General features: G+C 53.5%; 1 long non-coding RNA gene across 1 annotated transcript in view; it reads left to right on the top strand.

The window, feature by feature from the left end:
• Positions 1 to 23347: 23347 nt before the first annotated feature.
• Positions 23348 to 23655, top strand: part of LOC121031345 (uncharacterized) — a 1164-nt gene continuing 856 nt past the window's right edge. Inside the window, exon 1 of the long non-coding RNA XR_005790699.1 lies at positions 23348 to 23458. This is a non-coding gene — a long non-coding RNA (uncharacterized LOC121031345). The remainder of the gene's footprint in view (positions 23459 to 23655) is intronic.

Genomic DNA, 23655 nt, shown 5'->3' on the forward strand with positions numbered 1-23655 from the left:
GAGAAGCTGGCCGTCCACATCCTCTGACTCGCTCCTCCAGCGAGCCTGCCGCAGGCCCGAGTTAGGGGTGTGCATCTGTCAGGACTCACCTTTGCTGGGGACGGAAACAAACGGGCCAATGAAAGCATAAAGGGGACTCGTTAAAAGGGTATTGGGCCTCTCAAAATAAAATAGAATTATCATACAACCCAGCAATTCCACTGCTGTGTGTGAATGTACACAAAAGAAACGAAAACAGGATCTTGAAGAGATACTTGTACACCCGTGTTTATAGCAGCCCCATTACCCACAGCAGCCAAAGGTGGAAACAACCCAAATGTCCATCAACAGATGAACGTATAAACAAAATGTGGTCTATCCGTCCAGTGAAGATTATTCAGCCTCAAGAGGAAGGGAATCTGGGGCGCCCGGCTGGCTCCATTGGAAAAGCATGTGACTCTTGATCTTGGGGCCCTGAGTTCAAGCCCCGTGTTGGGCGTAGCGATTCTTTAAATAAAGAAAACTTAAAAACAAAGGGTGGGGGGGGGGGCGGGAATCTGACATAAACTGCTGAGGACTGTCCTAGTCCATTCAGGCTGCTGTAACAAAATACCACAGCTGAGTGGCTTATAAACAACAGGAATTTATTTCTCTGGGTTCTGGAGGCTGGAAGTCCAAGATCAAGGCATCAGCAGATTTGGTGTCTGGGGAAGCTCTGCTTCTGATTGCTACATGGCTGTCTTTTCGCCGTGTCCCCACATGGTGGAAGAGGCAAGGGAGCCCTCTGGGGTGTCTTTTATGAGTGCTGATTTCATTTACAAGGGCTGCGCCTTCATAAACTAATCACCTCCCGAAGGTCCCACCTCCGATACCATCACACTGGGTGCTGAGTTTCAAACTAAGAATTTGGGGAGACATCAACGCTCAGTCTATAGCAAAGACATCATGCTAAGCGAAATAATGTAGTCACAGAAAGACAAATGCTATATGATTCCACTTACATGAGGTCCCTAGAGTAGTCATATTCGCAGAGACAGAAAGGATGGCAGCTGTCTGGTGCTGGGGGTGGGGGGAGGGAGGAGGCAATGGGGGGTTCCTGTTTCATGGATACGGTATTTCAGTTTTGCAAGATGAAATGAGTTCTGGAGATTGTTGGTGGTGATGTGGTGCAAATAATGGGAATGTACCTCTGAGCTGGACACTTAAAAATCACTCAGATGGCAGATTTTATGTGCATTTTAAAAAAGCCATCGGGGGGGGCGCCTGGGTGGCGCAGTCGGTTAAGCATCCGACGTCAGCCAGGTCACGATCTCGCAGTCCGTGAGTTCGAGCCCCGCGTCGGGCTCTGTGCTGACAGCTCGGAGCCTGGAGCCTGCTTCGGATTCTTTGTCACCTTCTCTCTCTGCCCCTTCCCTACTCATGCTCTCTGTCTCTCAAAAATGAATAAACGTTAAGGGGCGCCTGGGTGGTGCAGTCGGTTAAGCGCCCGACTTCAGCCAGGTCACGATCTCGCGGTCCGTGAGTTCAAGCCCCGCGTCGGGCTCTGGGCTGACGGCTCGGAGCCTGGAGCCTGTTTCCGATTCTGTGTCTCCCTCTCTCTCTGCCCCTCCCCCGTTCATGCTCTGTCTCTCTCTGTCCCAAGAATAAATAAACGTTGAAAAAAAAATTAAAAAAATAAATAAATAAATAAAAAAGCCATCGGGGATCGATGACGTCCAGTAAGTCGTGGTGGAGCGAAGTGGACGTGCCGTCCATCTGCTTCTAACAATGATACAACTTGAGCAAAATCCTGAGAAACAAACACATGCCAACTATTTAGAAGATCTGCCAACACCCAAAAGCAGAGAGAAACTGGAGGTGTAGTCTTCCCCAGAAATTGCAGCCAAAGAGATAAGAATTGAGATTTCACATTTCTCTTTCCCTGAGGACATCGCCCAGTGCCGATTGCCGGAGTAGAGGAAGACAGCAGTGGACCACCACGTGCCTGTCACCTTGAAGTAGCCGAGAACAGAGTTCGGAGCTAGAAGAAAACCTCCGGGGCCCTCTGGAAGTGACAACCACAGGCGGATGACCCCAAGTCTGAGTATAGACTGTGCTCACGTCCCTGGCACGACCACGAGTCTATGCACGTGCTACTGACACCAGGACCATCAGCGGAAAAAACAGAGAGGAATCTCGAAAGGCAGCTAGATGAGATTTGGGAGTTTACTGCTTTCTAACTGTGTGCATTCCCCAAATAGGTGTAGCTTGGGAGACAGAAAGCTGAAGCTTCACTGCCTCAAGGAACCAGTGGACATAACCTGATGCTGGCAGAGAAGTTGTGAATTTAGGAGGGAATCCTCAGAAGCAAGGGAACCGTAGGGGTAACGAGCTCCTAAGTACATACTTTGCTGAGATCCTTGCTACTCAGGCACAGGGGAGTCCCCCAGGGCTCAGGGTAGCAAAGTCTGGAGCTAACAGCTCAAGACAATGAGCAGAGATATTGGATGCTTATAGTTTGAATATAGGCACATTAACTGCCCTCTTGAACAATAACAGTAACGATCGTGATAAGAACACAATAGAATCCAGAGTCACTACAATGTATTATCCCAAATGTCCAATTTTCAGGGTGTCTGGGTGGCTCAGTCAGTTGAGTGTCTGACACTTGATTTCAGCTCAGGTCATGATCTCAAGTTCATGAGATCAAGCCCCGAGTAGGGCTCTGCACTGACAGTGCGGAGCCTGCTTGGGATTCTCTCTCTCTTTCTCTCTTTCTGCCCCTCCCCCGCTCACAGGTGCTCATCACTCTTTCTCTAAAGAATAAACATTTAAAAAAAAAAAAAGGTGACGCCGGCTCAATCGGTTGGGCGTCCAGCTTTTGATTTTGGCTCAGGTCATGATCTCAAGGTTTATGGAGTTGAGCCCGTGTTGGGCTCTGTGCTGGCAGCACAGAGCCTGTTTGGGATTCCTTCTCCCCCTGTCACTGCCCCTCACCCACTCATGTGCGCTCTCTCTCTCTCTCTCTCTCTCAAAATAGATTAAAAACTTAAAAGATATTAGTTTTATTTTTATTTTTTTTCAATATATGAAGTTTATTGTCAAATTGGTTTCCATACAACACCCAGTGCTCATCCCAAAAGGTGCCCTCCTCAATACCCCTCACCCACCCTCCCCTCCCTCCCACCCCCCAATCAACCCTCAGTTTGTTCTCAGTTTTTAAGAGTATCTTATGCTTTGGCTCTCTCTCCCACTCTAACCTCTTTTTTTTTTTTTCTTCCCCTCCCCCATGGGTTTCTGTTAAGTTTCTCAGGATCCACATAAGAGTGAAAACATATGGTATCTGTCTTTCTCTGTATGGCTTGTTTCACTTAGCATCACACTCTCCAGTTCCATCCATGTTGCTACAAAGGGCCATATTTCATTCTTATTGCCACGTAGTACTCCATTGTGTATATAAACCACAATTTCTTTATCCATTCATCAGTTGATGGACATTTAGGCCCTTTCCATAATTTGGCTATTGTTGAGAGTGCTGCTATAAACATTGGGGTACAAGTACCCCTATGCATCAGTACTCCTGTATCCCTTGGGTAAATTCCTAGCAGTGCTATTGCTGGGTCATAGGGTAGGTCTATTTTTAATTTTTTGAGGAACCTCCACACTGTTTTCCAGAGTGGCTGCACCAATTTGCATTCCCACCAACGGTGCAAGAGGGTTCCCGTTTCTCCACATCCTCTCCAGCATCTATAGTCTCCTGATTTGTTCATTTTGGCCACTCTGACTGGCGTGAGGTGATATCTGAGTGTGGTTTTGATTTGTATTTCCCTGATGAGGAGCGACGTTGAGCATCTTTTCATGTGCCTGTTGGCCATCCGGATGTCTTCTTTAGAGAAGTGTCTATTCATGTTTTCTGCCCATTTCTTCACTGGGTTATTTGAAATTAGTTTTAAAAAATGTCCAATCTTCAACCGAAAATTAATAGACATGCAAAGAATCAGAAAGATATGATTCATGATCAGGAAAAAGACAGTCAATGGAATTGACCCCAAGTGGGGTCAGATGTTGGATTTGGCAAGGAAAAAGTTCAAAACATCTATAAATATAAATATGTATCAATCACTAAGGGATAATTGTTTTAATGAGTGAACAAACTCAGAAGAGTTTTAAAAACTATTAAAAATGGAATTTCTAGCAGCACCTGGGTGGCTCCATCAGTTAAGCATCCAACTCTTGGTTTCGGCTCAGGTCATGATCTCACAGTTTGTGGGATCAAGCCTCGTGTCGGGCTCTGTGCTGAAAGCGTGGAGCCTGCTTGGGATTCTCTCACTCCTGCTCTCTCTGTCCCTCCCCTACTCTCTCTCTCACACACACACATCACACACTTCCTCTCTCTCTCTCTCTCCCCAAATAAATAAACTTAATAAAAAAAGGAATTTCTAGAGCTGAACACTATGAAAACTGAAATGAAAATTTCACGGGTTTTTTTTTTCCGATGGTCTGACTGGCAGATTAGAGATAGCAGAAGAATTGGTGAACTTCTAGACAAATAAAAGTTAAACAATCCAAAAAGTGGAGAATAAAAAATTAGAAGGTAAATGAACAGAACCTCAGATGTCTGTGGGACAATGAAGCAGCCAACATGTATCCAACCGTCTCAGAGAGAGAGGACAGGGAGAAAGGGACAGGGAACATATTTGAAGACAAAACAAAAATTACCCCAAATTTTGTGGGAACCGGCAAACAAGACCTCTAGCCAGCAAAACCTTCAAAATGAAGGCAAAGGAAGGGAGTTTTCTATAAACAAACATTGAGGGAATTTATTCCAAGCAAGTCTTCACTATAAGAAATGCTGAAGGGAGGGGCACGTGGGTGGCTCAGTCGGTTGAGCTTCCAACTTCGGCTCAGGTCATGATCTCGTGGTTCATGAGTTCAAGCCCCACGTCAGGCTCTGTGCGGACAGCTCGGAGCCCGGAGCCTGCTTCGGATTCTGTGTCTCCCACTCTCTCTCTCTGCCCCTTCCCAGCCGGCACTCTGTTTCTGTCTCTCTCAAAAGTAAATAAATGTTGAAAACAAAGAAACACTAAAGGAAGGTGTTCAGGGGATAAAGGGAATAACCCCAGATGGCATCTCAGAGTAACAGGTAGGGACGGATGCCAATGGCAGTGGTAAACTTGGAGTAAGAGACTAGATGGATTGTTCCAGTTCCCACCAGAAGACAGAAGCCACTCGAATAAGTTGAACAGGGAAGTTTTTACAAAGAATTAGCAGTTGATAAGAGCTGGTTAACTCCCAAAACAGACAAAAGAGAACTTGAAGGATTGAAGTTTCGCTACTAAGGGAATCGCAAACACAGAAAACAGCTGCCACGTCTAGTGCTCAGGAAAAAGAAGAAGCCTCCCACGAGGCTGAGATTCAGAGGTCCGGGGGACACACAGCTCGGCAGGAACACCACAGGAGGAGCTGGCTGAAGCCGGTTCACCACAAATGATCCACTGGTTGGCCACGAAACTCACCAGAGAGAGAGCACCAGTGGGCCTCCTGCGAGCTGCTGGCCGTAGGTGGACAAAAAGCCCGGGGACAGGAAGAGAAACCGTGGCTTGGCCGTGGCCTGGCGGTGGCCCTCTAGAGCCCTCTATTGGCAAAGCCTAGCATCACTCTGGCAGGCCAAAGGAATATTTACAGGGTCCAGCCCCAGGTTCACACCGCAGGGCAGAGAAGGGCACATTTGGGGCTGAGAGGCCAGGCACTGATAACCGTGAGCTATGTATTTACTTCTGCCTTTTAAACATTTCTTTCAGGGGGCACCTGGGTGGCTCAGTCGGTTGGGCGGCCGACTTCAGCTCAGGTCGTGGTCGTGCGGTTTGTGAGTTCCAGCCCCATGTCGGGCTTTATGCTGACAGCCCAGACCCTGGAGCCTGCTTTGGATTCTGTGTCTTCCTCTCTGTCTCTGCCCTTACCCCGCTCACACTCTGTCTCTCTCTGTCTCAAAAATAAACATTAAAATAAAATTTTCTTTAAGGGGCACCTGGATGGCTCAGTTGGTTAAGTTAGCATCCAACTCCTGATTTCAGCTCAGGTCATGATCTCACGACTCATGGCATCCAGCCCCCATCAGGCTCTGAGCTGATAGTGCCGAGCCTACCTGCTCGCTCGCTCTCTCAAAAATAAAAATAAAACTTTAAAAACTTGTAAAAATGTCTTTAAAAGACATTATTTTTTAAAGCAAAGATAATAGCACTGTATTGCTACGTTTATAATATTGACATGATATAGGGGACAATACCCCTAAGGGCGGGCTAGATGGAAATGTGCTGCTGCTGAGTTTTACCTGAAGTAATCCAAAACTAATTCTGTGTAGATTGGGATAATTAAAATGCATATTTTAATCTCTAGAGCAACCTTTGGAAAAAACAATATATGCAAAGACGTGTTGCCGAAAATCCAATAGGAAAACTATAAAATACTGGGGCGCCTGGGCGGCTCAGTCGGTTGAGCATCCGACTTCAGCCTGGGTCATGATCTCGCAGTCCGTGGGTTCGAGCCCCTCATCGAGCTCTGTGCTGATAGCTCGGAGCCCGGAGCCTGTTTCAGATTCTGTGTCTCCCTCTCTCTCTGACCCTCCTCTGTTCATGCTCTGTCTCTCTCTGTCTCAAAAATAAATAAACATTTAAAAAAAAATACTAAAAAGTGTTGTATTAACACAAAACAAGGCAGGAAAAGAGCCGGGGAGCCAACCAAGAGGAGACAAAACAAACAGCAAAATGGCGAAAGAGTCCACGTAGATGGAATGAACACTCCGGTTAAAAGGTAATATTGTCGGACTGGATAAAAACGCAAGGTCTAACTCTCTGCTCCGTGCTTACATACATAAGGCACAGGTAGGCTGCCAGGTAAAGTCTGGGAACAGCTACACCTTGCAAACGGTGAGCCCAGGAAGGCTGGAGGTTCTGCTGATATCACCCAGCATCGACTTTAAGGCGAAGCACGTTATTAGAGACCAAGGACAGGGTCCGTCTTCCTGCTCAGCCGGCCCTTCGATGGTGATGGGGCCGTGAGGACACCGCTGCCTCAGCTCGGGCCACGGACCCTGCGGGCTGCGCCCACCCCTGCCACCGAGGCTGGACACCGGAGCGGGAGACACTGCCACCTCCCTCGCAGTCCCTGGCTCTTCCCGTGGCCTGCCCCTGCCTGTATTTCTGAGTCCGCGAGGACCTCACGGAAGCCCCCCCGTGTGGTGCCATTGCCCCCCAACCCCACCCCGCAGTGGCTGTTTGTCCCGCTGGCTGATGAGACGGGTTTGGAGAATTTCGGGACTCGCCCCAAATTCTGCAGCAAGGAAGTGATGCGGGCGAGGGTATGAGCCCAGGGCTTGTGATCTGGGGGTCTACGGACTCCCTCCCTGCTGCTGAACACCTGTCCAGACAGCTTCTCTCCAGGTAATTGAGTCCCCCAGCGCTGGAGCGGTCAGTACTGTGGGGCTCAGGAGAAAGGAGCCCCCCGCCGGCTGGGCGGGTGCAGCCCGGACGGGCGGACCCGGCTACATCTCCAAGGCTGGTCAGGGTCAGGGTGGGCAGGTTGGAGGGGAGAGCATCACAGCCTGAACAAGGGTGGCTGCCTGGGTCCTTGCAGTCACCATGGGGGAAAGCCTAGCTGAGACTCAGGGTCTGGGGGAGGCGCTGGCGGGCTTCACCCCACACGCTTGAGGCTGGGCGGGGGAAGCCGGCTCTGGAAGAGCCCTCCCCATTGCCCAGGCAACAGTGAACAGCACAGGGCCCTCCGTGGTTGCAGAGGGAGATGGCTGTCCCCACCCAATTCCTGGGGCTGACTCTTGGGCGGTTCCCAGGGGGAGGGAAGGGAGAAGGGAGGGCCACCCAGTTAACACAGGCCCCCGAGGAACTGCCTGGTTGCGGGGGGGGGGGGGGGGTGAGCCCCCGGGACCCTGGGTTCCAGGAACAACTGGAAACAACTGCAGAGGTATCGAGGGCCTGTGTGCATGTGGGGTGTGGGGAGGGGGGCCCAGTGACTTTGGGGTTATTACTATTCTCAGGACTTCCTGGCAGGCTGGGGAAAGCCATTTGGTGGGGGGTGGTGTTCCTGAGCCCTCTGGCTTTGCCCAGAAGTCTGGAGGCAGGTTCCAGCCTCAGTCCTGTCTACTTCCAAGAGACACCTAGTGTGGGTGACAGTCGTCAGACTCCAGGAGAAGCCCCACTGGTGAGGCTCAAGCTGCGCCCCCCATCCCCTGCCCTGGGCTCCCCTTTCCAGTGGACCACTGTGCTCTACATGTCCCTGGAGGTCCTTCTGCCTGCTGCTGTGTCCTAGGCATGCAGGGAATGCCTCACAAGTGGGGTGCGGTCCCCAGAGGCAGAGGCTTTAGTGGAAGTGATGGGCGGGACACGGGATCCTCACTTCCCTCCTGGACGTCCGGGAAGCGGTCAGCCTGGGGAGCATCAGACCGCCCCCGCCCACAACCTTGGAAGGATGTCCTGCGGGTGCAGAGAGGCCGTGGCTCCTCAGAAGGTTCTGAGGGGTAGAAACCCTGGAGGCTGCCCAGGGCCTGCCCCTGCCTTCCCGCCTATGTCCCCAGGCCGCTGGAGTGGCCAGGCGCAAATCTGGGGAAGACAGAGAGGGAGACGGCAGGGTCCCGTGAGGCTGGCGAGGCCACCGCAGCCACGTGGTTTGGGCTTCCTGCGCGCTACGCAGGGAGCGACCAGGGGGTTGGCAACAGTGATCGGGAGCCGAGGGTCCCCGTAAGAAGGAGAGTCTGCCCACTTCTCAGCCCTCAGCCCCAAACAGACGCTTTATGACAGCAGCAGAGAACTCACATGGTGCCTGCTGTCTGCTCAGGAGGCCTTCGACCGGGCAGGCAAGGCGGGGAAGGGTGGCTCGCTTGGCCAGCGTTGCCAAACCTGGGCAGAGAGAGGCCGACGGGGCTGCGGGGGGCTGGTCTGCCCAGTCCAGGGTGCCCCGGCTCAGGCCCCTGCCTTCTGTCGCGGTGCCATGGGAGCCGAGCTGGGCCACACGTGACTGTGGGCAGGTGGGTGCCGGCTCCTCTCCCCTCTCCTCTACCGTCCAGCCAGGGTCTGGCGTGGAGGGAGTGCCTACCCCTGATGGCTGGGCCGTGGGGACCATGCTTCTCGTACAAGGAGCTTCCTGTCCTCCAGGCTGCCTGCTGCGGCCCCTGAGCACGAACAGTACGTTTGCGGCGCTCACGGCGGGTGCTTCAGGGATGCTGGACGCTGCAGGGAGAAAGGCAGTCTTGAGGACAGGAATGGCCGTGGTCACGCTCTCAAAACCCCAAATTAGTCTTGCGAGCCCTCTTCCCAGCCTCTCGAGGGGGATTCTCCTGCCCCCAGGTCCGTACCTTCCGCCAATGTGGGTGGCTCAGGCCGACGTGCACCCAGCTCCCACGCCGCGGGGCGCTGACCCCGGGCCCAGGAATGGGCTGCGCGCCCTGATAGTTAAAAAGGAAGTCAGACACAAAACCCCTGTGCCCGTCAGGCCGTGCTGGGGATAGTCACGAGGTGTGATATTTTGAAAACGTGAGGTCGATGTCAAAGAGTGTGACTCAGCCCTGTACTCAGACCTCTGGCGCCCTGGCTGCCGTATTTTGGTGACCGAACCTTTTTAGCCTCAGAACATGTCACTTCCGAGAAGGTTTGGACTGAAAACCCATCAGGCAGCGGCCTATTCTTATCAGCCGGCAGGGGCCCAGGGCGTGCCTGGGGGGCTGGGAGCGGGTCCTGTCTCTGTTCCCCTTGCGCCTCGGGACTGAAATGCTCATGCCCAGACCCGCCCTGTTGTGTGGCCCGGCTCACATCCACCTTCTCCGATGCCCTTGAAGCATCGGCCACAGTGTACAGGTCCTCTGTTGCCCCCGAGCTGGGTGCCAGGCCCGGCCACCCCTTCCTTGGGTGTCCCCGTTCCTGTCATCCTGTGAGGTCAGACTCACAGTGCTCGGACTGCAGGTGAGGAGGCTGGTTAAGGGACTCGCCCTGGTCACAGAGCCGCTGCAGGGGCCAGGACCCCCCGCTGTGGCTCCAAAGTCCGGGGTACTGCTTTGGGGCTTCAGGGACCGTGGTTGGCCTTCAAAATGGCGAGGCCTGCCCCTTCACCATACTGGGCCTGCTTTCCAGCCCCAAGCAGGACTGGGGTCCCCCAGGGTGGCCGGATCCGACCCTTCCCCATTCCCTTCTGCGGCTCAGCTCGAGGATCTAGGGTCCCACAGCCCGGCTCATTCCCCCGTGAGATAGAGGCTCCCTGTGCCTGCAGGCTGGGGTCTGGCTGCCTATTCCTGTCCCACCACCTGCCGGGTGGCCAGGCGGAGTGGGTTCAGGGGGCAAGGCCCCAGCTATTTTTAGTGACTTCGGCTCCAAGGCTGCGGTAAACATGGTGTCCCAGCCTCTCTCGGCCTAGAGACCTCCCCTCCCTGCTGGCATGGCCGGGGCTGCGGCTGCGGCTGTCACATGTCCCTGCGAGACCTGGAGGAGAATCTGTGACATTTCCTGCAGACTGTCGTCCTCCTGCTGCAGAAATCCGCCCCGTGTCCCCAGCTCCCTGACAGAGCGAGTTCGCCCCAGAGCTGGGTGTCTGGACCAGGCCGCACTGAGGGGCCGCACTGAGGGGCCGCACTGAGGGGCCGCACTGCGTCGACAAGGCCCAGCCCCAGGCCCTGTGCATGAACCGTGTGCGTCCCCGAGCTGCCACAGTTGCCATCAGCCCAGCTGCAAGTGTTGGGAATAGAGCTTGATGTCACCTGTTTTGCATATGTACCTTAATGCATTAGCATTTCGGGATTTATCTAGACAGCCCAGGCAGCATCCTGCAGGCGCTAGTCCCAGGGGCTGGACCCCAGGGGAGGGGGACGACTGTGGTGTGTGGCTGTCCATCAGCGCCCGTCCCCAAAGCCTCAGTGGCGCCTGCGGGGGGAGGGCACCCCCGGTGCTGCGCTCTGGCTCTGTGCGCAATGCTTGCCGCCGCCCCGTGAAGTCTTTCTGGCTAATCATTCTGTTTTCCCAGAGCAGGTGGGGGCAGGGCCTCTCCCCGTCCACTATCTGGCAACAGCGAGACACTGAGCACCCAGGCAGAACATTCTGGGTTTTGCTTGAATTAGCCAGGAAACGGCAGGGAATGTGCTTTGAGATATGTGAATATTTGTGGCTGTGCAAGCCCAGAGTCAACAAATAATCATCAGCAAATCAACAAGAATTAGACCAACAATCAACAAATAATAATACCGCAGGAATCCACAAGCAATAAGAGTGGGACTGAACGTTTTGTTCCCTCCTCCGTTGGCCGGGTGCCTCCACGAGCCCAGCCCAGGTACCTACAGCCTCCTGAGGTGACGTGTGCCCTTATCCCTATCCCTCCTTCCCGGCGAGGACGTCAGGGCTCGGGGAGGTCAGAGGGTCCGTGCAAGTACCCAGGAAGCAGAGGGAGAACAAGGGCCTGGGTGCAGGCAGTTCGTCCGGGAGAGGGTCCGGGGAAGCAGGGAGGGACCCACACAGAGCCGCGGCAGGCAGGGGGCTGGAGCTGGTCACTTCTGCAAAGCCCCGGGGCTCAATCTGCTGGGGACCCTAAGAAATCATCTAGCGTGCACCTTGGGAGGCTGCTCGGGAGGAAATGCTGAGTATTCACCCACAGACCCCTGTTCCAGGTGGTCGGGGATTGCCCCTGGGGGTGATCAAACCCCGGTGCTTCGTGATGGGAGCTGGCCCCGTGGCTTTGCTGACCCTTGAGGTTGGCACGGGTCTGGCACAGGACCTGGCCTCGTCCAGCACCGTCCACCATGGCTGTGCAGATATCGGGGTACAGGCCAGGGACACCCAGAGAGCAGGTCAGACCTGGGCCGTGGGTCCTGGCCGGGGTGTGTTCTTCAGACCACGTGGCCTTGGAAAAGAAGGTGACGACGATGTCAAGAGTTAAACGCCAACAAAAGCCTTTGCTTTTCAGCCACGGCAGTGTGCTCCAGGACCGCCCCCCGCCCCCAGAATGACCCTGCAGGAGGCCTCCTGCCCGGGGGCTCAGTGACCCCAAGACCAGGGCCGGGCCTCGGGTGACGAGGAACGAGGATGACGCCACCACCGTGGCAAAGCCCGCACGGGTGAGGACGGCCACCCCAGGGCCGCTCGGGGAGAGGAGTCCAGGGCTTGAGGTGTCGGGGCTCAGGGTGGGGCTCTTGACAACAAATCACTGAGGCCCCAGGAGGGGGTGTCAGAGCTTGAGAACGCAGACCCGTCTGTCTGGAAGCGTCTGTGTTTTATGCCGTGTGTATCGTTGAGTTGTGTGCCTGTCTGAGAAGCGGCTCACGGGCGGCCCACCCCGGGCCGTGGGAGGCCAGGTCCACGCAGCGGCGCTCGGACCCCACCCGCACCGCTCAGGCGCTGCGTGACCCTCGGTGAGTCCCTTCCCCTCTCTGGGCTTCAGAGATGATGGAGCCTCCTCGCAGGGTGGTGGGGAGTATGAAGGGAGATGATGGGGGTCGGCTCAGGGTGCTGGGGGGAGCACGCAGTGGCCATGAGCTACCATATTGTCATGATTGTCATTCTCATGATTAGCATGGTTGACAGACCGCCCTTTCTTTTCAAGATGCTCCGAGTGGCTTCTCTTAAGACCTACCTTCAGGGGCCCCGCATCGGCTCCCATGCCCCCTCCCGGCCCCTGGCCACTCCCCCTTCCTCCTTCTCCGTCACGGTTGGAATCCTGGGAAGGGCCAGCTAAGGCTACAACTGAGTGCCAGGGCCTTCTGTCTGGAAGCTGGGGACAGGTCTGGAGGCTGGGGTATGGGCTCAGGTGGGAGGGGATTAGGGGTGAGGGCCTGGGTGTGCGCCCAGGACTTGGGGAGCAGTTCTTTTTAACCCAGAGCCAACATGGGGAGGGGGGGAAGGAGCATTCATGGAGTTTCCTCCCCAATTTACCATGAAAATAACTTTACTGATACCCACAGGCAGAAATGATACCCTCAAATAAACACCTCCTAGATTGTTTCCCAGGTGAACTAGCCTGCCTGCTTGTCACCAGAATGTTCTCTTGAGGTGCAACTGAGAGTTTGGTGGGCCACTGCCTGTTTCCTGGGCCACGTGTGCACTGTAGGTCAAGGCAGCCTGGGGACCAACACCCAATTCCATACCTGTTCCTGGCACCTGCTCCTGCCTGGCCCTTCTCCCAATCCTCAGCCCCTCCTGGGTCCCCCATCTCAGCGGTGTCACTGTCCTCCACCCGGCCACCCAAGCCTCGATCCTGAGCATCACCTGGTTTTGCTACCCCCCTTCCCGGTCCCCAGGCCATCACCCCAGTCTATGCCACCTCCATCGGCAATGCATATCTGACCAGGTCGCCCCCCTTCTGTGGCTCCCCTTGGCCCTCAGGTAAACCCCAGATTCCTGGGCCTTCAGCACCCTGGCCTCCACTCTCCCTTTGCCCCCTCCAGCCCCTGCTCCTGCTGTGCTCTCTGCTGGGACACCCTCCGTTGACGGGCTCAGGCATCGCCTCTGGGGAGCCGCCTGTGGTGACCCCAGGCCCCCACACGCTGGGATGTCCACACTGTGGACATTAGTCATTTCCCTACTAAAGGGAAGCCCTCTAAGGGTCGGGACCACGTCTTATTCTCTGTCACATTCCCTCCCCCCCGGGGGTTGAGTCAGCCCCCCGCCCACCGTCATGGTTCTTTAATTATCTGCTTAGCTCTGCTTAGGGTTCCGACCTCTGGTTGTCCCTGGGAGCCACCGTGTGTTCTAGAGCGGTGATACATCAGTGATACATCAGAGTGACTCGTGCAGCCTTGGAGGGGCTGTGAGGTCCCAGCCCCAGAGCCAGCGACAGCCCCAGTTTTTGGAATGGGACTCAGCTGGGCACTGCTGGCTTGGGGCACTGGGACTCTGGCTCAGGGAGGTTCGCAGAGAGCCTGGCACCCAGTAGGAAACGGGTGCGTGCAGCCCCAACGGCCTCTAGGAGGAGCCCTTCCTAGGTGGCGTGTCAATGGGGCTCTGGGGAGGAAGGTTCGGAACCGGACCCGGAGGGTGCGTGGAGCAGGGAGGACAGACACCTGTGTCCCAGCTGCGCGGAGAAAGAAGGTCCAATCAGTATAGCTTGCTCAGCCTGTCTTCCCTTCCCTCTGCTGCCCATCTCAATGGCCTCAGCCCAACACCTGTCACGAGGGAGCAACAGCCACCAAGTCACCCAGCTGGAGGCCCCTGGTGCCCAGAGAGGCTGGTGGGAGGTCCCACAGGCAGACGCCGGCTGAGTCCTGGGAGGTGATGAGCTCACCGTCCAGCAAGGCTGACTTTCATCTCCTAAGTATAGACAAAATTGCGTTCTTGGAATATATATAAATCCTTATTTTGGGGCTGGCCAATTGGTGCCAACATCTGATGTCAGCAATTTTTTTTTTTTTTTTTTTTTTTTTACTCTTTTGCCTGTCTGCGTATCTTCGGGACGGTGGTATATTGGGAAGGTTGGTCACTCAGCCAGTGTCAACGTGAACAACACTGTCCTGAGAGGAGAGGGTGAGTTTAGAAAGTCCAGGATATGTGAGCCAATTCCTCCAGTGACAGAGCACACGCAGAAAAGCGCTTGTGGCCCTGAGAAGTCACTCGAGGACACCCCAGAGCCAAACACGCCTTTTCATTTATTTTGATAGGTGGAATTTAGTTTTAATTATTTAAGAGAATACTTCATGAGATATTTTCAAAGAGAAATGAGATCTTAATAATCTAAGTCCTCATTACAGCCCTCAGCTATTAAATCTTTATACATCTCTGCTGGAAGCTTGGAGAGAAGGCTGGGTTTTCAGGACCATGAACTTGGGGCATGAGTGGTGGCTCAAATGTGACTGAGGCTTCATTTTCCCATCCGGGGTCTCAAGTTCAAGGGCGAGGGTGGCTCCTGGGGTGAAACTGTGGGAGGGAGCAATTCTGACAACTGACAATGGGGAAACTGAGGCAGGGGTAGAACCAGCTGCTGGACTCCACGAGGCTGCCTCGGAAGACCTGGAAACTGTCTTCCATCAAGCTGGCTTAATCCCACTCTTGCTAAAGTTAACTGCACTCTAAAACTGGGGGATTTTAGCACCTCAGGGGGGAGGTTGGGTTTGAAGTTATTTTTACTACCCCGAACATCATACATGTCCACTGTGCTCATCACTAGGACCTTATTTCCCTCCCCGGATTCTCTCCTCCCTCCTCCGGGGCGCTCGCTTGGGCTCATGGAAACTGGGGGTGCTCAGGGCCTGACTCAGCAGGCCTCTGACCACCGTGATGCCACCTGCCGGGAAGGAATGCCCGGTGAGGGCCCCACGGGCGGACCTTCTTCTCTCTCCACATCTGAGATCGTCACACCCAGACCCTGGCACCTCCTGTCCCAGGTGCCTGAGCCGGAGCACCAGAAGCCCCGCGTCCACTCCGCCTTCTCTTTCCTCTGACATCCAGTGGGTCATCAAGTCCTGTTGAAGCCACAGCCTAAGCCCCACCTCAGATCAAGGCCAACCTGCCACCTGCCGGCTGGGGTCCGGGCCTCTGCTCAGACTCTTGGCATCACTGTCCTCACACCTGGTTGGTCACAGCGGCTGCGCCCTCTGCCCATGGCTGCCTTGGTCAACACTCCGGCTGGACTTCCCTTCCCGAAGGGGGTCTGAGCACCCTGTCACCCCTCCTTCGGCGACCACAGATAGGATTCAGATGTGCTCCCGAGCTCCCCACCACGGCTAGCAACAAACGCTGAGGGTCCCTGCTGCCCCTCTGGGTCCTGAGCACACAACATCCCGGTGTCTCCCTGCCTCAGCCCATCTCAGGCTCGGTGCCTGAAGACCCCTTCTCTCCTCTTGAGCCTGGAAAGCCCCAGCTTGTCTTGAGAGGCAGTTTAACCGCCGCCTCCTTTGGGGAGCCTTAGGAACTTAGTCCGGGGGTCACGGTGTTGGCGGGTTCTGACATCCCGTCTTGCTCCATGTCAAGGATAAAGCACACAAAAGAAAAAGTCAAGTGAGTGGCAAAGTTCTCACACAAGCAAGGTGTCTTTTTTCTTTTCTAGCAACAAATCCTCGAGCCCGGCACACGTATCCATCACAGACGGAGAGGAAATCCGCTCCCTGCGAGCAAACAGCTGGACAGAAGAGTGCATGTTTCCAAAAGAAAGCGAGCTAGTGGTTAGTTAGAAACCTATCTGGGGGAGCCTGCGAGGCTCAGTTGGTTAAACCTCGGACTCTTAATTTCGGCTCAGCTCATTATCTCCTGGTTCACGAGTTTGAGCCTCTCCTCCGCTATGTGCTGACAGTGCGGAGCCTGCTTGGGATTCTCTCGCCCTCTCTCTCTCTCTGCCCCTCCCCTGCTCGTGCTCTCTCTCAAAAATAAATACTTAAAAAAAAAAAGAAAGAAAGAAAGAAAAGAAAACCTGTTTGGAAAACAAGCCTACTGCCATGACTAATCGGACAGTGGACAGCCTGTACCAGTGACCCCTGCCCTTTGTCATTACAGCTTGGGGTTCTGTGCACCTCCCCCTCTGCCACTAGGATGCTTTCAGCTGCAAGTGACAGCAACGTGATCGAAGTGGTTTAACCGATAAGGAACTCAGGTGTCCTTTCCCAAGGACGGCAGCTCCGGGCTGCCCCTCAGTGCCATCTTGAAAGGCCATCCTCTCACACTTTCACCCTTCCATGCTCCGGTGTGTCCCCAAATGGTTGTGAGGTGACTGACAAGATTCTGGGAGCCACCTGCAGACCCAACCATCAGCAGAAAAAGGAAATCACCCACACCTCTGCGTCTTTCGAGCCAGGAGACCTCGGCCGGCAGCCAGTCACATTTGATTGGCTCAGACTGGGTCACATGCACTGTGCTAAGCCAATCATCGGCCAGGAGAGTCATCGGCTTAGCCAATCAGAGTCTACCCCTGAGTTGCACGCAGGGTTTGCCTGGTCCAATGAAGGGCTAAGAACTGCAGGGACTGAGCATGCGCTTGTCCCAAGTGGGGCTCCCGAGCAGCTCCCAGAGTCCGGCGCCGGCTCCGCCGTCGCCCCAGGGCCCGAGTTGGGGAACCGGGAAGACAGGGGCTGAGAGAGGTCACCTGAAGGCCCACAGCTGGTAGGTGGGGGAGCTTAGGGTCATCACACCCACCCAAAGTCCTTTTTAAAAGTTAAATATAATTTGCATACAGCACACTTTTTGAACTGTACATTTCAGTGGTTGTTGGTATACTCGCAAGGTTGTGCAACCATCACCACAATCGATTTTAGAACAAGTTCATTACGCCAAAAAGAAACCACTTGTCATGTAGTGGTCACCCCCTATTTCCCTCCCTCTAGCCCCAGATAACCACTAATCTACTTTCTATCTCTGGATTTGCCTGTTTGGGACATTTTACATAATGGGATCATACAGTATGTGGTCCTTTGTGTCTGGCTTCTTCCACTTAACATAATTTCAAGGTTCATCCACGCTGTAGCGTATATCACTACTTGGTTCCTTTTATTGCCAATTACTGTTCCATTGTATGGATACACCATATTGTGTTTATTCATTCATCGGCTGATGGGCATTGGTTGTTTCCACATTTTGGCCATCATGACAATGCTGCTATGAATATTCATGAATAACTTTTGTATGGACAGATGTTTTCATTCCTCTAGAGTAGATACCAAGGAATGAAATTGCAGGTGAAAGTCTTTTTTAGGAGGTGACAACACAGACATATTTCAGGGGTGAGTGGTTGGGTTAGTGTTCTGAGCACTGGAGAGAGAGGAGGTTGTGGTCCAGACCGTTCTGTCTGGGGACTGTAGGACCTTGGCCAGAGGCCTTCTCTGGTGGGTCTCAGTGACACGGGTGCTGGAGGGGATGTGCCCAGCCCTGACAGGGCACCTGTGTGCCCGCTTGCTTCCTGGGGAGGGAGCCAAGGTTTCTCTGACACTGTACTGGGCAGAGGTGGTGGTGCCCATTCACAGAGGGCAGAGAGGGCACAGGACGTGGGCATCTGCTGCGGCTTTGGCTCCCTGGCCGGGCCCTTTGGTCCTCAGAGACAGGACGACCCTGCCTTCCTGCTGTAATTAGCACTGGTTTGTCATTTGCTCTTTAACATCTGCATGGCTTTACTCCACGGTATCCACTTGGATTTGAAAGTAAACCTTAACTAATTTGAATAAAATAGCCATGTAAAACTCAGCCAGAAATTTAATTGTATTTACTAAACAGCTAATAAATATTTACTACAAATCTCATTGCTCCGTAAAATTGGAGACAGTAGCTTCTGCTTGCTTTCTTGGTTTCGAGGGAGGGCTGAGGAGAGAGGGAGGCAGGCTGGGAAGGGGAAAAGGAAACCCTAATAGTGTTTCCTTGTAATAGTGTAAACATGGCCCTTCATTGGGGTTTTTTGTAATGAGGCCTGATCACTCACTGATGCCTTTGATCTCAGCTTGATCATTTTATTCAGAAAGTGAGCTCTTACAAGGGTTCATTTCATTTTGCAATTCCAAGCCAGATCTCTTTGATTATGTGTGGGAAGCATACAAAATTTTCCGCTGAGATGATTTTTGAATTAGCTGAGAACTTAGCAGTTTCATAATTTTCGAATTGTAGATTTTCACCTCCCCTTTTGGTCTCATATGTCCATTGCTGGGTCTCTTTAAATCTGAAATTTGCCATAGGCTGAGTCCTCAAAGAAAGATATATACCCTTGACATTTAAAAAAAAATTAATAGAAAAGCACTAAATCCCTTCAAATACTACACTGGAATGGAGTTATAGCTCTTTCTTCATGCCCAGTGAGAATTTAATCATAGCAAAATCTTAATGTTTAATATTGAAATCTTTATCCAAGAGACCCAAAAAGTGTTTTTTGCAAGGAGCAGCTTGGCATTTCCCAAACCTGCTGACATAGTTCCCTGACTCTAATTTGAGGCTGTGACAACTGGAAAGGTGACCCAGTGACCCTGACTTTTGTCTAAACCCAAAGTTTGGGGCCCCAGAGGTCAGAGCCCCAAGGACGAAACGCATGGGCTTGGGCAGGGGGCACTGCTCTGGGAATTCTTCAAGGGCTGGTTCCCATTGCCTCCAGGATTCTCAGGAGCCCCAGAGCCTCTGATTGGCCCAGAGATCTCATTTACGGGGCGGGGGACACCGGGTGTTTAGGGAATACTCTTGATTGAGGGCTCTGCAGACCAGTGTGAATAGCATACCAGAGGGTCAGAGGGTCAGAGGGTCAGAGGGTCAGAGGGCCAAGTCCAGACCCAGGAGAAAGTCCCTCTTTTTTCCCATCCATGTAGTTATCGAGGGTTTGCAGGCCTTTGGGACACCTAGATTTCTGTTGGTACCTGTATTAGAGAGCCTTGTCGTGTAACAACTCGGAAACCTAGTTACTTAAAATAGTCATTATTTATTGGCCTTTGATTCTGTGGGTTGGCAATTTCGGCCGGGCTCAGCTGGGTGGTTCTACTGGGCTCTCCTGGGCTCACTCTCGTGTCTCTGCTGGGGCTGGATGGTTTAGGATGGCTGGGTGCACGTTTCTGGCAGATGAAGGCCGTTAACTGGAATGCCTCGGTTCTCTTCCATGAGCCCCCTTTGGAGGTTGGCTTGAGCTCGTTTCCATGGTCACAGGGTTCCAAGTGCCACAAGAGAGCATAAGCTCCAATGAGCCAGTGCTTTTCAAACCTTGGCATGTATCCCTTTTGCTAATGTCCCATTGGCCAAGGCAGATCATATGGCCAAGCTCAGACTTAGGAGCAGGGAATAGACTCCTCTTGATGAAGGAGTGACAAAGTCCCATGCAAAAGGGCATGGGTGCAGATAGGGGGAATTTGTGGCGTTTTGCAGCCTACCACAGAGCCCCACGTAGACCTCCTTCACAGGGATTATGTACCCATTCTCCAAATGCTGTGAGCGTGGGCTGCTAACAGCTCACAGCGGCCTTCTCCGGAGAAAGGCTCCAGCGGATGGGAGCCACACACCCCAGCTTATATTCTTTGTCTCTGCCTGGGGTGGGTGGCGCTCATAGCCCGTGGCTGACTGGTTCGAAGGCAGAAAATGGCTGGCCCCCCTTCCTTCAAGGCAGGGGCAGCTGTGGTGTGATTTGTGGTTCTGAGCCCATTGGGCACCAGTGAGAGCTAGAGTTCACTTGGGCCCCCACTCCCTTGCTCAGCTCTTTCCCCTTCCCTGCCCCCAAACCTCCCTCCCTCCCCGGCAGATTTTACTGGAAACCCACTCTCGAAGCCTCCAGCTGACTGGCCGCCCTGAGGCTGCCATGTTGTAAGAAGCCCAAACCGGCCCACGTGGAGAGATGCTCAGCCCCATGCTGTTCAAACGTGAGCACCGTCTGACTCACCTGGAGGAGAGACTAGACTGCCCATCTAGGCTTTTCCCGGCTTCCTGACCCACAGAAGCCTCGAGAGATAACAAATTTGTTGGGCAGTAACTGTGACTATACACGGATCTTAGACAATGTCCATCTCCCTGTCATGGCGGGGGACACAAACCGGGAGGGGCTTCCCGTCCAGAATTGCTGGTCCTTGTTCTCACCCTGTGCACAGGTTAACTCCGTGCGTGCAAGCTCACGCATGTGCGTGTGTGTGTCTGCCCTGTTAGTCCCAACTCTCTTTCCATTCCTGGAGCCTCTCAAGATGCCTGGCCCACGGCGGAATCCATGAATGTTAGCGAAAGGTCCTATATACTGGGACCCTCATGTCTGTAGCCAGACAGATCTTCGTTGTTCTCCAGCAAGCCGTCCTGCCCCTCTAACCTCCCTTCCACTAGAGAATCCAGGAAAGAAACTTCCAGAACAGTGGGTGCCTTTGTGGTTGCCCAGGAGGAGGGTCGGTGGCCGCAGGTTAAAAGTCTTTCTTCTCCGTTGGAAACCTTGGAAGCGTGCCCATTTCCAAAGGAACCAAACTTTGCCTGGGCTTCCTCTCAGGCCATGGTCACCGTCTCCGGCCTTTTGATGCAAGCCCCCAGTCTTGGAAGTGTGGCTCTGTGAGGTGAGCTGGAGTTTTCGAGGACCAGAGAGCCGGGAGAAGTTAGGAAAGAGGTGGTTCCTGGAGGCAGAGGGCTGGGATTTAGATGTAGTTTAGAGGTGTTGGCATTGACTCCCAGCCCACAAAGGCTGCCCACTTTTCAGGCTTTGCTTCACAGCCGGGTCTACAGGTCGAGTAGTGGGGAGAGCGAGGACTTTGTCCCCAGGAGACTGGGCATGGTGATGGGGACTGGCGGGTGAGAGTGGGGGGTGACGGAGGGATACTGGGTGGCAAGGAGTGGCTTGGGTGAAATCACGGCGTTTTGGAAAGGATCCAAACTTTGATGGGTAGAACTAAAAGATGCTCAGCTAAAAGTTGCCTAATTACAAAAGGTGTCAGGAGCGTGTTTAGGCTGTCTTGTTTTTCTGGGCAATGGGAGAGATTCTACCGCATTATTAGGTTCAGGTCTTTTGATGCCCCAGTGGTAGCCAGACCCTGGTCCGGGGGCAAAAACCACCGAAAAATGATTTCAGCAAGTTCGTGGCTGCCCTCCTCACGCCCGTCCCAGGAAGGCCTGCAGCTCCAGCAGAGGGAGGGCAGGAGGAAGGAGAAATCGCGCCCACCACCACCCCCTTGGGACTTAAAAGCAGAGCACACTCGGAGTGGATCCCATTCCTCGACTGTCCAGCGGACATTGTGAGTGTAGGAAGGAGGGACTGTTTCAAAGATACACAGGTGGATGTTATTTTTGACTGATTCTGGGGCAAAATCAACTTTATTTATCCTTACAAACGGAATCAAGGCTCTAGACAAGCTGGGCAACTTCTCCCTGATCCTTTTCTAAACTTTTTTTTCTTTTTGGAATCAAGACACCTCCCTCCCCTCCAACAGAATGGAAGCGTGGAAGGATTGTCCCAGTCCCACCGCGTGGTCCCCCAGGCAGCTTCAGACAGGCCCCAGCCTATTCAAATTGTTTCCCCACAGAGGACAGAGTCCGAGGGAGGCCCAGGGCCAGGGGGTGGCCTGGAAGCCTCTCCGAAGAGCCTTGTTCCAGGGCCGACAGCTCAGTTTCTGCATTTGGAGTTGCAGAATGAAGTGCCCGTATGAAAAGCAAAATCCCCAAACCAAAGTTAGAGTGTCCGACTTCGGTTCCTTTACCATCTGTGGGGAAATTTTTTAGTTTGCCTCACACTCAAAAAGAAACAGCAAGGGAGGAAAGGCCATTTCCTGTGTCAGCCACCCCGGGGGCGTCCTGAGTGCTTGAATGGCCACCCGGGCAGGGCCTCCCCTCCACCGGGCCATCCTGGGCCACGTCCCGGGGATGGCAGGGATGGGGTACGAGAGCCCTGCCCAGCTGACTCTCCAGGCCCCCAGAAGAGGGGAAGGGTGCCACCTGGGAGGCACAGGAATGCACCAAGACACCTGGGCGTGGGCCACAGGGTCCGTAGAGGCCCGGGTGGATGTCCACTCCAGTCCTCGGTCCCTTTAATCATGTCCTCGAGGCTTGTTAGGCCAGTTCTGTGTCCCCTGGCTTTAGGAAGTACAATACAGCTGGTGTTTAGCAAACTCTAGTTAGGCTGATGAACCAGGGCTATTTACGTGGCCTGCTGATTACAGAGCAGTGATTAGGTACTTAGAGAAGCTCTGAGACTGTCATTTCAGGTGTCAGCCCTGTGAGATCCTCCTGTGGAATGAGCTTATTTGTGTCCATGTGAAAAAATAGTAGAGGGAAATTCAAACGTGGTAGTTATGAAAAATCATCTACATTGCAAATCACTCACGGAAATTCACATTGATTTGCTAGAGGTGTAATGAGAACATGAATTTGTGAATCTGCTGTTTTTTAATGCTCACTACCTGGGACAGCGAACAGGAGTGATCTGGCAATTACGGGGCTAATTAGATCCCTTCTGGCCTCCAGACTGGAACCTGCACACCCCAGCTGCCCTCCCCGAGAACCGTTTCATAGACTCAGCTCCACAAAAGCCCAGGCACCCCGGATTCCTTCCTACCAGCTCGCCCAACATTGGCCTTAGCTTACCCTGGAGGCCTTAAAATGCCCCAGGGTGTGGGAATCCTAGTTGTAGTTGACTTTATGAATCCCAGCTCCCAGGCTTCAGGTGCACAGCAAGACACAAGTCCCTTACACTGCCCCAAACGCGAACTGGCCAGAAAGAACCAAGTCAGAGCTGGTGAGGGTGGTGAGCCCCTGGGAAGTGAAGTCTGTGGTGTTCTAGAGCAGATTCTTGATCGGCCTCGGGCAGGCAGATGCCAGACCTTGGGGTTTTTCTGTTTCCATGCAGAAGTGGACACAGTGGCGAGGTCAAGGGGTGGGCCAAGACACCCAGCCTTCCACAGCTCCCCAGATCTGCCTCCAACCACATCTTAAATAAGGGAATCATGGTGTTATGGCAATAAGGATTCCAGATAGGTCCTTTGGACTCTCCTCCTGACAGATGATGACATCATAAACCTTGTGGACATTCTGGAGCTGCCACTGGCTCTGAGCCCAGGCCCGGACCAGAGTCGTCTGTGGGGAGCCGTTCGTGGATGAAGTGTGACAGGGTGAAACTGGAGGTACATGAAGCGGACAGGAAAGATGTGGCTTGGGGCAGATGGTTTGCTGGTTCGTTCATTCATTCATTCATTCACTTAGCCAAATATTTTTTTAATTTTTTTGTAATGTTTATTCATTTTTGAGAGACAGAAAGAACAGAGTGTGAGCGGGGGGGGGGGGGGGGGGGGAGAGAGAGGGAGACACAGAATCCAAAGCA

This window comes from Herpailurus yagouaroundi, unplaced genomic scaffold, assembly GCF_014898765.1.
Source record: "Herpailurus yagouaroundi ecotype Mexico unplaced genomic scaffold, PumYag 141, whole genome shotgun sequence".
Taxonomy (NCBI): Eukaryota; Metazoa; Chordata; class Mammalia; order Carnivora; family Felidae; genus Herpailurus; species Herpailurus yagouaroundi.